The following is a 12843-nucleotide window of genomic DNA, read 5'->3' as shown; positions in this document are numbered from 1 at the left end:
GGCCCCGTCGGTTTTGGGGAGACCCGAGGGCCAAGATCTCATATACGATATTCCTACTATAATAGTATAATCTATAGCATTTATTTAACATATTATTTTTTAATATAATAACAATAAATAGTAATGTATACTCTTTTGTGCTTAGAGAAATCGAATTACGAATTACTACCTTTAAGTGAAATTTGTCTAAAATTAGGTATATATAAGATATAAGTACCTATAGAACTAATAATTATTAGCTATGAAACGTGAGAAAACTATATTTTTTATAGTTATAATAGGGTATGACTGTTTTTCATTTTTATTATCAGGTAAGGGCCCCACTTCCCCAGTCTAGAAATTTTCACATAGGCCCTTTATTATCAAATTGCGCCACTGGTGATGATGTAGTCAATGACCAATGTAACACGCATTTTATAAAGTATAAAGTTGTATTATTTTTATTTAATCACTAATTAAACACTATTAATTGTTAAACCAACTACTCAATAGGTATATAAGTACATCTTGTTGACATCATATATTTTTAAAAATGTAAGTAGATATATACTATAAAAATTGGTATACTTTAAAATTAAAAAATCGTAAGTACCAAGTACTCAGATAATTAGAAATGTAGGTACTTGAAACCTGAAGGACTTTTTAATTAGAAAACAATTCTTTTATAATTATATAGGTACCTGCTTCCCTGTTTTAATTCTAAGTATGAAATTTGATTTTAATATTATGTCAGAAGCGGCAAGAAATAAGTGGAATTAGTTTAAATACAATATTATGCATTAGATTAGATATGTTAATAATTGCGATATAAAAGCAAACTATGCGTCCATGCTACCAAATATGAATTTAATTATGTAATAATAATAATAAAATATCCTTTAATACCTAAAACCTTAAATATAATTAATAATTGAAATACACAATATACCTTCTAATAAATTAAGTTGGATCTTGATTCACAAATCACAAATAAAGGTGTTTGATATCAATAATTTAAAATTATAATTAACTATATACAAATACCCCATTGCCAATAGGCTACATATTTTATTCATATTATTATTGTTTTTATTAATCTGAATCATTAAATAATTTTTCCATTTTAAATACTCAATTGCCAATCATCGTGTGTAAGTTGTAGTGAAATAGTGAATCGGTAAATATAATTCATGCTTATTATACGAATACAAACGAAGAAATGCGTTTATATCATGTAATTACTTTTATCTGCGTATTAAAATGTTTATAGTTTCACGCAGTCGATGGTAAATTAAAATGATAAATGACTGTTAATCGTCGATAAAAATTGTATGACTTTATGTTTTGAATCTATTAATCTGTATGATATTGAGTAATGGGCATTGTAGTTTATTATTATTAGCTGAATACTATAACCAATACTTCCATTACCAAAGTTCTAAGTTCCAAGTAAGGCTTTTCTCTATAGGCTTTTCTCTATATAAGAATTATCGAAATTATTATTAGGTATTTAAAAAACAGTTGTCTTTTTTTCCACCTAAGGTCTGAATGAAGAATATACAATAGGTGCAGGCTTGCAGCTATTGTATATTTGTTATAAGTAGTCGCTTTATATATTTCATAAATAATATTCGTCCATTTCATTTATAAGTGATGCCAAGCGCGTTTTTTGTCGTCGCCATCCCAAATTGACAAACCACCGTAATAAATTATTGTTATTTATTTCCATTGGTAAAAATAATAAGTTACCTATAATATACATTATACACCTACTCTATTTACATAAAAATATAAAGACGTGAAACTTAATTCTAGAATAACCGTGCGCAGTTCTCTTGTCGTCAAGACATACGATTAATGCCAAATTAGAGGCATGCTCAGGAATATTCAATCGTGATGGGCAGGCCTGACCCTGACGAGAGCGGGAAAATAGGAATTCCCGATTTTTAAGAGGGCCCGGGAATTTGGAACTACTACATTTTTTTAAATTAAAGATACAATTGAAAATAAGAATTTTATGATCACAGTAGAAAAAATTAACTCCTAACAGTTTCCTGACAAAGCTAATTTCACCGATTTATGTCAATGACATTTATTTAAAAAAAATCGTGCTCATATGTAGGTATCTTAAATAATTTTAATTGCTATATTAACTTATAAATTATGAGAAACCTTGTATTAATTTGTCATAGACAACTTTTTTCTTTTTCCCGATTATTATTAAGAAAAATATACTTTAAATTTTACTTCTCAAAATTACTAACTCACTCTAATAGTCTAATCAGAATCTAAAATTTTGTATTATGAATATTATGTTCTGATGTGAAATACGATTACCTATGATAAATAATTATAAAAGTAATAATTGATAATATTTTATATTTATAGGTCAATATGAAAATTACAATTTACCTGAACCATATAGACAACTATAAATCTGGGGGGTTAACCCCCCCCCCCAAAAAAAAAAAAAATTTACTCCTTTCTAGATACATCTACGATTTACCTATATATAAACAAACACACGTCACAAAAAAGATGCATTTAGTCCGTGAATGGGTAAACATACATTATAAAAATATAATATTTATACAATATTGTGGAAGTAGGAAGATAATAATATGAATAAAGATGAAATCGTTGTCAAATTACGTATTTACCAAGCATGCAAGTGGTGTGAAATTTAATGGCTGCATTTCGATTTTCGTTAATTGCAGTATCAGCCGGCAGCCGCCCGCCATACATTTTACAACCATATATAATATTATATATTAATTTATCCGTCTTACTTCTCGTTTTTGTATGCGCAATTTATATCGTAAAAATGCTCGGCGCAATAATTATGATAAACGATGACAATAATATATTATATTAAGTATTAACTATAATAATTAGAGGACAAACTTTTATGTTTTTATATTTTCATTGCCCATGAATCTTACACAATATTGAAATATATAATATACTAATACTGCAACAACCTATACAAAAAAATCACAATGACAAAAAAAAACACTATTCCTATTAATCATAACAGAATATTATATTGATTCGTCAATAATGTGAAATACGGGATTTTACGCCTGTTTATAATTTGTGAGGTACATAAGTAGGTATTTTAGTTGGTTTATTAATATTATGTTTATCAGTGTATTTTCACAAAATTTGAAAAATTTGTACTATACTTTGTTATTTTGCTTTCCATTACTTTATAAGTGTTATCTACATTTTTATCGCAAAAAGTCCGTTCTTATCAATTGTCAAATTAATATTTAGTAAACACTAAACGGTAAAAAAGTCAGGGGAAAAATGTCCAAGGAAAAAGTATTGACAAAAGGACGAAAATTCACAAAAAATATAATGATTCGGCGATTTGTATCTGATGAGTGGTGGAGGTCATATATCGAACATTTAGGTATAGATGTGTTCTACACTTATTTATACCAAAAAACTCCTGATTCTCCTATTAGTTATTTACAATGGTTGGTGAACTGCTTGTATATAAGGCAATTTTTTTTAAGTAAATATTATTCCTGTATTTATATTATAGATATATGATATCATACAGATACAACGTAACAAATACAAATACCTGCATTTTATCCTATGTCCATATAAAAAAAAATCTACTTATTGGCGCTATGGCAATTGTTTCAGGTGAGGACGAGGGCCAAAATAAATATATATATATGTCTACAATGTTCTCACTGCAAAAATAATAAATGGTCCACTCGGAATCGGCGATTACTCTAGCGCGAAATTCAAATGCCGATTAGAAATTACGCGTAAGATATTAATATAAAACAACGTGAAAATGATCCCCCCGGCGATAATACGACACTCACGCCGATCACATATAACTAATATGGCAGTATATATAAAATATATAGTCATGTATAGATGTATGTAATATGTATGTATGCGCAACCATAGGCGTGCGCAGACTCCAGTTTCAGGGGCAGCAAGAGATTAATCCAGCCCATCCCCCAAATTCACCCTAATTTTACTAAGGCCCATCATTCAATATTTTCCACTCGCGGCAGCCCCAAAAATAGTTTAGGGGCAGCATATCATGCTGTGCACAATAGATATAGATAATAAACAGATAAATTAATAGATAAATAAATAGATTTTTATTATTTATATCTGTGATATCCGCCGTTGTGTGTATACAGCTAGTGTACCTACTTATCACCTATGATAATGAAAGTCAAAGCGTATTTATTATCAATACGCGTACCTATCTGAAATATGTGTATATATAGGTACCATAACTAGGAATCGGCAGTTGATGTCCTATAAAAATACAAATTTGACCTAAAAATGCCCTTAGTAAAAATTTTAATAGCCATATAATAAATAACAAGAATTATAATACTTATTCTAATTAATTTTAATGCATTGCACTGTATGAATCAAATATATTTTACATTAAATAATAATATGCAACAAAATTCGTAGTATAATTTTATTTGTATGGACAATTGTATAAATATTTATTTGTTAGGTAGGTATATAGGTACCTGTATATTTAAAAAGTATAAATAATTTGTCAAAATAATAGATTTAAAATTTAATCAAAATTATTGATTTAGGATTTCCTTTCAATTAGTTGGAATGATGGTAAATTGTTGAAAAATTCAAAATTAGTTATCCAGGTTCGTGTGTTATTTAAAATACACTTTCAGCTAGGAAAGCAACGTTTAAGACGTTTTAAAAAAAAATATTAAGTCATCAACTTGAAACTTCACAGCCTTAACCATAGCTATAAACCATATATTATGTCGTATACAGTCAAGCAGACGTCCATCCACGACGCTACGTGCAGTACATATACATGCGTTTTTACTTTTTAGAACACGTCCGTATAATACAGTAACGTACGACGCGGTAATAGTATAGACCATGTAGGTACCTACGTCGTAAATAATATTATTACTATACGAGGTGCAGTGCGATATAACTGCAGGGGATGTTGCAGCGAAGATTCTCGGAATGTCCTATACATCGTACTCCACTCGAACGCCTCAATATAATAATAACATAATATAATACATGTGTAATGTATTATATTATTTATATGTATATAACGTGCATAGTGTGTATACAATATAATCATAATATAACTATATATACTATATACATAGCCACATATAGGTATGCTATATTATATATATATATATTGCTATATTTATATATACGTGTTCACCACTCCCGCCCTTATCCGTGCGACCCATGTAGGCGGATTTGGGGTCCGAGTTCTGCGAAGCGAAAATGTAGTGAGTCGGCGACAGCCTATACCTATATATAATATACAATCTGCAGTGATGGTATATACATATATTTATATAAATCTAATGTTATTATAGTATATAAGAGCTCGGAGCCGTATATATTTGTTTTCATTTTAAACCACGGCGATAAATTCGAGTCTTTTTCGAGACTTAGCTGTGGTTTAGCCCGCGCTTATTCCCCCGTTATATGACGACATTATACTTATACGTGCCATCTAAATCCCGCGAGCCGCCGTTTCCACGCGCAAGAAGAAGAGCTTGTATTTTTAGAGCGCATGTTTTGTACTGTTGTCTCCGCTTTACTATATCATAACAAATTTTACAACAACTTTTTTAATATTAGAATGAATTGATTAATTATCAAATGTTAAGGTAAAAATATTATCTAGGGCACTATGAAAGGTTTTTTCGATATATTAATTTTGAAGCAAGTTATGGGCATTTTAAAATTGTAAATTTTTTGTAAATTTTAGAATATAAAATGATTATTACTCAATTCTAAATTACAATATTAAAAAAAACCTTTGAAGTGTCACAAGTAAAATATTCTTACCATAACAGAGTACCTACGACGGAATATTGTTAACGTACAATTTGGTGTTGTGCGCTATAGTAAGACGGATATAGGTGCAAATAGCGTTTGGGATTTGGGGGGGGGGGGGGCTAAAGCTTTATTTTGATAATATTGAATAAGCTTAAGACAAAATGTAGGAAATGTTTGGGGGGTGCTATGGACATTTTTGGGAGCGCTTATCCCCTAAAGCCCCCCCCCTATTTGCGCCTATGAAGACGGAGACAACACGTGCGAGTATCTGCAGGTATCAGCGCAGTTCCGTTAAGGTAATACACAGTTATGCAACTAGTTAGGTATATATTATGATACATATTGATATTTGATACCCATGTCCATGTGGTCATATTGTAGACCCCGTGCCCGTGTATATACTAAATTGTTTTAATTAATAATTTATAATATTATAATAATTATAACAATTTATTATTGTTATAATTCGCGGGATATGATATCATCAATACTATCAATATACATTGCAGGTAGGTTAGGGCACCGCCGCGCCATGGTCCAACGTGGGCTGTTATCGCGATTTTCGTGTAGGAAAAAAAAGTCGGTACTGCTCTTTGAGCGAGATTAAGTAAGTCGGACATAAAAATAAATAATAATAATAACAGTATATAGTATAATATTATGTACCTACTATGTGGATTGTAGGTACACGTCATAATATCTGTGCGTGTACAACAGTTGTTAATGTAAATATGTAACGCTGCGGAATCTCCTTCTTATAATAATAATATTTAAAATATAATAATATTATGTGCGCTGACGATGCGTCGCGGCCGCAGGACACAATATACCTATATTATTATTATAATAATATTACCATGTCGTGCCGCACGTTAACAACCCGTGAAATGTTGTACGGAGCGTTCGCGCGCGCGCGAGTGTGTAATCGCTGCACTACGTATATATTGTATACCTATAATGCGTTATTATACTCATAGCACACAGCGCGGTGCACATACGCACTCGTCCGCAACCTTTTTCGCATCGAACCATAAGGAAATATCGGCGGTATGCCGGTATATATATATTTAATTTAATTATGATATAGGTATACCACAGTATACCGCATGCGGTGCTGGTTTCATTATGATATATTTTATTATTATTATAACACTGGACATTGTTGTTGTTGTGTGGGTATAATATATAACACCCTACTACACGTATAACGCCCAGTGGCGCAACCGTTTTTAGAGGGGATGTGGGTTACAACCGTACCTAAATATTTTTTTCTCATTAACGTTATAGCCGCATTATACATATATAATTGTGTACAAAAAAACTAAACCCAATAAATATGATCATATATATTATACAATATACGAATGTTATTGAATTTATTCAAATATAATTACAAGCCCTCTCACAAACCAGTGGTGATTTACATTATTGTTGGCTCCTCCCTTTCATTATATATACCGTTATTATTATAGCTGTATATTATTATATATAATATAGTATACACAATATTTTCCCGCCAAAATTGGGAGTCCTCGTTGAATTAAGAAAACGTGAAGAGTGTAAATCGGTAAATTGCTTAAAGGTATCGCGTATGGTCATGTTAATGTTTTCAAAAAATAGGTACCTGGGATACCACCAAAATAGTCCAATCTAACTAATCTAAGTGTGGCTACATATAGGTACCTATGACCATAATCTGTATGTCTATATCTGTATGCCCAAAATATATTTAAAATTATATTAATAGGTTTGAAGACAGAAAGGGAATACGATTTTGAATCCTACTGCACGCGGAGCGTATATTATCCCAAAGAATTTTTCCCAGTTTCCCCAACAATAATTCAGGGGCGGACTGGCAATAAAAATTGGCCATGGGGAAACAGAAAATTCAGCCCAGTTTTGGGCTAGTAATAAAATATTTATAAGTTATCGGCCAAAATGTATTCAAGCAGCCCTAGTTTTCACCAAGCCCAGGCGGGGATCGGCCACTCGCTTCCCTAGACAGTTCACCACTGAACAATATACGATAATATAGCGAAAAAAGTTACATTTTATAATTTATTGTATTAGGTATATATATAGTATAACGCACACGGCACACGTACGTTTATACTGCTATTGCTATATATAATGATACACGTATATTATACTTTGACACTTCGTATATACGTATATACTTACGCTTATATAGTTATATCAACTTTATACTATTATAAACCATTATATTATAGATAAACAAACGCAATTTTTTTTTCTCTATGGATTTGAGGCGGTTATAGGTTAGGTACGCACATCGCGTGTATTGTTTTTTTTTTTAACGCAACACTTATGTAGGTATATATATATAGGTATTATGTGCGGTCATCGCTAAGTGTCGGTCGTTTGACGGGACATGGAAAAAATACAATAACGATTATATATATAATGTTACCGACTACTGGGTCAAATAATTATCATTACTGTAATGATGTAGGTATAATGTATATAGTAGTCAATCGTCGTCGGCTATAACTTTTGAATCAGTATACATTATGTAAATATATACTCTAAATTTAACATAGTACGTAATATTAAATATATATATTAATCATTATTATTATAATATAATATTATAATGTACACAGTACACGGTACACGGTACATCAGACAGCGTTTGCCGCTTTGCAAATTTTGATTGTTTACGCACATATTTGCAAATAGTTTGCACACAATTTATTAATATTAAATGTAAAAAAATACTTGGCATTGGGTTAAATAATATAATACAATAATTCACGCAAAATCTAAATTTTTAGATGATTTAATAAAATATGAGTATAATTATTCACAATAAAATGCATAGATAATATTATAATTAACAACGCTTAAAATACGAATCCAATATAAATTGTTGAATAGAATGTTTGAATGTTTGTTACTAGTAAAAGTCCTGTCCAGATATATTATGTATTCGCTCTGTAAATATTGAATAATGAAAGTTGAAAGCTAAACTGGTGTGTTAAAAATACTTAATTATTTTCCATAGGTATAGCTATAATTTTATATTAATTTACACAGTCACAATCTGATTACAATATTACTAACACAAATGTTTGCCAAGTCTGGTGGCCGCAAACGAAACGTGCTTTTCGCTATTTAGGTTAGGTTCCGAGTATAAAATATAATTGTTTTTACCCATACATATATATCTATACCTAAACGCAATACGCTATACGGCTATACCTAAACCTAATTGTACGCGTAAAGAAATTTATGTTTCGACTTTCGACAGATATATGAGAAAATTTTAAATTTTAAACGATTTTCGAGTAACTATTTTATTATATTCAGGAAACAGATCAGAGCAGCTAACAAAGAACAAATTAAGTTAATAATAGCCGAAGTGTCCTCACTGAATGGTTCTTCCCTCAAGCAACTCAAGCCGCCATATTATAATTAAATTAAATCACTTATTAAATACTAAATGCTTATCATACCATTTTTTTTGTATATATTGTATAGTTTCTAATCTTAAATAATTCTGACTTATATGGTCGTGCTAAAATTAGATAAATTTAATTTGTAAAAACTAATAACTACTCATAAGAAGCAGTTGGTGTAAAATTATGGAATAACACAAGAAATAAATTACAAATAATGGAAAAATTAATAAACGTAGGGAAACGTTTATAATAAACTTAACATTTATACTGAAGTAAAAATACAAATTTTTTAACAATAGATAAAAATGCACATTTATATTACCGAGATAAATTAATTTGGATTTCCTAAAATAATTTTGATATTATTATATTAAAATGGGTAAATGGTAATACAAGTACACAGTTTTAAATATAATTATGTAGGTTGAATATAGGTACTATAGCAATAGCGAATAGCAATATAATATCAAGGAATTTTCTGTTTGATAAGAAATTATAAAATTTTCATAATTTACGCACTTGTTTTTTTGTTCTCCGTTAGCCCCTTCCTAGAAATTATCCACAACCCTCCCATTCACCAATTGAAAATTCCTGAGAACGCCACTGTGATCCATGGTGTTATTTAAATAATGCACAATAGAACAATACGCGTTAACGACTGAACCAATAGGTGTATATTTGTGTGTACCTAAGTCCTAAACCTTGAATATACTATATTATACAAAGCGATTCACCAAGCGCATGCTAACTCCAATTTTATTATTTAATAATGAATTTATTTAAAATCAAATTTTTGGAATTTTTAAAGATACCTATACCTGCGTAAAGACCAATTTTTATATTCTAAGCCGAGCGATGAACGTATTAGTTTTACAATGTGTGTTTTTTTTTAATTTTTTAAAATTTTTTTTTATTATATAAGGTCAAATTACATTTTTTAATAATATCAAATCCAATTCCCATACTGGATAAAATTTTCAAAATATTTTGACTTATTCTGAGCTGTTTACGGACATTTTCAATTTTTTTTAGTTTTTTTTTCTATAAATTTCAATAAAATTTTATTTGTTGGGTCAGAAAGCGTGAATATTTAATACAAGGTTCCTGATATATTGTTACAATAGCAGTTGAAAAATATTGAGAATATATAGGCACACATTTTTTGTATAAGCATTTAAAGTTCAAATTTCGACAAAATTGATCAAATTTTAAATTAAAAAATTATTTTTTAGTTAAAAATGTATAAAATGTTGAACTTTTATAGCTAAGGATTTAAAATTTAAAACAAGGTTCCACATAAATAGGTAAATAAATTACTTCATTCACAATATCATAAAATATACTTAGTAATATATCATAGGATGCAGATTAACCGTCTTCGCACAGAATCGCTTTTCGTATACAATGATATTATATTATCATATTGAATTTAAATTTAACACCATCCATTACAGTAACCTACTTGTAACCTACTGTACAGCAAAGCGACACCCATTTGCCCACCTTTTTTAATTCTTTCCTATACTATTTAAGAAGTGTCCTGAGGCAAACTTCTGCTTTTTTAAGTGAAAGCCCCTTCTTTACTGTAATTACTGATTTACTGTAAATTATTAAGTGGATAATTTTTTTGAAAATGTTATGTACCTAAATCAAAAATCAAACGTGTATTTTTTCAGTTATTAAAATGGGCTTACAAAAATATAAAGTAGATGTAATATTTGGATCTAGTGTTTATTATTAACTTGATATTTACTACTATAAAAATATGTACCTATTTAATATTTATCATCATCAATCTGATGCATTAAAGGTTTATTATTAGCAAATATAATTTTTTAAATTGTATCATTTATACCTACACTTATAGTAATCATCTGCAAGGATGTGCACTAAAAATGATGGAACATACGTGCACTTGTATGTTCTAGGGAAATATGCACTATCCGATTAGTCAATTAGTTACTATAAAGTTTAATGCACTATAAATTCCAAAATATGCAAAATAAACTTTGTATAATAAGAAGTGCACAATTATTGATGTAATAACACGTTAAATAGTATATTGTTAAATGTAATACAATAATATATCAAATATGTAGTATATCTATGCGTAAAATATTAGAATCGTATGTAAACCAATATTGTATGTGCAGTATAATGTATCTATTATATATATCGTATGTCCACCAATACTGAGTATACTCCTTAAGTCATAACTCAGTTACCTATACATTATAGTACCCTATATGGCCTATACATATTTTTGAATTCTGTCTGCGGGAGATTTATAATCCAAAAGTCTAGTACTATAGTTCCATGTCCGGCAAACATAATTATAAATATACGGTATTTCACAACAAAATAAATAATTGGTAAGAATTATGGGGCTCATGTGGGGATCTATCCCTATAACCCAGGCGTGGACTGATAAAAAAGAGCACGGGATGCTACACAATTCAAAGGGCAAAAACAAAAATGTTTGAGGCAAATTTAAAACATGTTGATTATTTATAAAATATTAATATGTTTTATTTTGTTTTAAAAAAATATTAAATATTGAATATACGTTAAAAATATAATTAAGTACCAAGTTACAACAACCTACAAAAAACTTTCAATCAAAATTGTACAATATTATAGATCATTAATAATAGTAAGTTGGTAACGATAAGCTATTCATTAGGTGTAATTTATTTATTAGGCAAATATATTTTAGAGCAAGGGGTACTGTAGCATCCCAGCTAGTCCACGCCTGCTATCACCTCCTATCACCCCCTGTCACGGCACTGCTTCGAACATATATATGAGAAACCTGCAGATGCCCTGACGGTATTTAATCACATTTAGACGATTATATTTACAAAAAGCCTACTACAGTACTACCCATAATAAGAATAACATTAAAATTTTCATTTTCAAAATATTGTTTTATGTTTCTACATTAGGAAATCGGTTTGTCTACACAATATAAAATCATGTCTCAAGACATAGTAAACACACATCTAAAATCGAAATAATATATATCTTAAAGTGATTTATTTGAAAAATAACAAAGAGAGACTTGAAACAAATCAACAAACCTTACTTGCACGATTGAAGCCAACCCTTAACCTGTATTAGATCGTGAGGCTTTGCTCCCCACCAACCACGTGAAGAGATCTATATACGCTACCCCTCATCTCCTTTACATCATTTTTAAATAACCATAAGCATTATACATATGTAATCCAATCTGGGTGTATACACCAAATAAAATAATACAATCTATAAAATACAAATTGTACCTAGATAGGAAAAGTATTTTTTTTATCTTGTATTGAATTAACTGTTGACGACTTGACTTTAATAGATTTTATAACGAAATAAGGTTTTAATTTTTATATAAAAATTATAACTTCAAAATATTCCATAACTCTTAATGGTTCGTCTTATTTTTTGTTTTAGAGGGCATTAACGTATATGTGTTGACAACGTCATATAATAATGCATACCATTGCAAATATCACATTCAGAAGAATCCATCTTAGTTTGTTATTTTTAATATTATAGTGTGAAGTTTTACTAATCATCAAATTCTAAGGTAAGATTTTATCCAAAACCCACG

The sequence above is a fragment of the Acyrthosiphon pisum genome, chromosome A2 (assembly GCF_005508785.2).
Source record: "Acyrthosiphon pisum isolate AL4f chromosome A2, pea_aphid_22Mar2018_4r6ur, whole genome shotgun sequence".
NCBI lineage: Eukaryota > Metazoa > Arthropoda > Insecta > Hemiptera > Aphididae > Acyrthosiphon > Acyrthosiphon pisum.
The sequence above is the reverse complement of the archived record's forward strand: the minus strand, read 5'-3'. Positions refer to the sequence as shown.